At 39.5% G+C, this 1,854-nt stretch overlaps 1 non-coding gene across 1 annotated transcript; it reads left to right on the plus strand.

Annotated features, from left to right (window-relative positions):
• Positions 1–625: 625 nt before the first annotated feature.
• LOC145060772 (small nucleolar RNA R71) lies at positions 626–732 on the plus strand. The gene has a single exon (XR_013686956.1). It is a non-coding gene; the product is annotated as a small nucleolar RNA R71 (small nucleolar RNA).
• Positions 733–1,854: the final 1,122 nt, after the last annotated feature.

A 1,854-nucleotide genomic window follows, 5' to 3' on the forward strand; every position in this document is an offset into this window, starting at 1 on the left:
AAAGGCCTAGGACGATTTCTAATGGATTTCCCCATAGAATTCGTCCACCCCTTTAATATGGAGTCCATTAGCTCAATATTCAACTATCATACAATTGATAGTTCTAGTCCCTTAAGTTTAATTAATGTCTTTTAGTCACAAACTTAATTCTTATTAATTCTTGACTAATATTAATTAAACAATATGATTTCTCCTTTAATAAATTATTCTCGTAATATATTAATAAATCATAATTAATCTTTTCTCTCCATAATTCATCCTATCAAGTTGCTTTGGTGAAGGCAACCCAAAAGGACCATGCACCATCGGGTCAAGTACATACCAAAATAGTTATGGACTTAGACACTAATCCAACAGTATTGACTGGTCCATTTGTGTTATCCTTCGATCCAAATTATTCAGCATAGCCATTACAGCTGCTATTTCTTCAGTTTGAGCCCCTCCACCGCCATTGATTCCATCTTGCCTAGGGTTGTGGTATTCGCGAGAGTGCTTCGCGAATTCTTCAATCAGCTCCTTAACCTCCCTTGAATTTTTCTTTGTCAAAGGTCCTTGAGAGTCAAGGAGTTGTCTCGTCATAACGTTGACCCCATCATAAAAGATCGACATCTCTTGTTGCACATTTAGATCATGCTGAGGGCAATTTCTGAGCAAGCCCTTGTACCACTCCCATGCTTCGTATAATGACTCCCCCGGCTGTTGCTCAAAGTTGGCTATTGCCTTCTTGAGTTTGGCTATCTTGGATGGCGGGAAAAACTGGTCCAGGAATTGCTCACGCATTTGAGACCAAGTGGTAATTGTACCCGGCGGAAGTGATTTTAACCACTCCTTAGCAACTCCTTTGAAAGTGATGGGAAGCATCCTAAGCAAGACGATGTTTCTATTAACATTTGGGACATTGAAGTAATCCGCAATGTCGTTGACTTCATCTAGATGCTTAAAAGCATCCTCACGATCTTTCCCAAAAAATGGGATATCCTTCAGTGCAGTCAAGATGTGCCCCTTCAACTCGAATGTGGCAGTGGCAGGTATTGCGGGTTGGACTAAACCGGGACCCACATCTTCCCGGATCCGCTTCTTGTAAGCTCCCATGGACATCTCTTCAATTGCTGCCATCTCGTTCCTTGGCTCGTTCTCAGGTTCGCTCGTATGTTCTTCAAATTCTGGCTCAGTGTCGTATTCAGATTCGGTTTGGACAGGTATTTGATCCAAGTGCTCAAAATTGCTCTTGTGCCTTGCGGATGAACTTGACTCTCCTGTCTTCTTTCCCGACTTCCTTGAAAGAGCTGACTTTAATTCTTGTAAGGGCGTCTTTTTCTTGTGAATTGCAGACTCGGGATCTTCAAGTGGTGGCACCAAGGGTGTGTTTGAGCCTCTGGTCATGAACTCCTACAACTCGCAAAACTAAAAACGTAAAACCGAACTAAAATAAGAAAATATTAAAAACTGAAAATTGCAGCTTTCACGTCGTGAGTTTATAAAACTCACGTGGTGAATTCTATGACAGCAACAGAAAACAAAATTTTTGTTATATGTTAACCAACTAAGCTAATAAACAAAAATAACAAATAAATAACTAATTAACTTTTTGCAGATTTTATTCCACAAAAAGGGTCGATTAATCTAATGCAACTAAATAAACTACTAAACTAAGCCGTTCCTCGGCAACGACGCCAAAAACTTGATGTGCACAAAAGTACCCACTAATTAAAATATTTATAACCTAACAAACTTAAACTAACTATGCACTTATAGGCAGTGTACCTAGTCGGATTACAGTATATCTTGGGTAAGTCGGGTGTCGATCACAGGGAACGATGTTACTAATTAATCTACTTACTATTAAATTAACCT

This window comes from Lactuca serriola, chromosome 6, assembly GCF_051521515.1.
Source record: "Lactuca serriola cultivar US96UC23 chromosome 6, Lser_US96UC23_V15, whole genome shotgun sequence".
Taxonomy (NCBI): domain Eukaryota; kingdom Viridiplantae; phylum Streptophyta; class Magnoliopsida; order Asterales; family Asteraceae; genus Lactuca; species Lactuca serriola.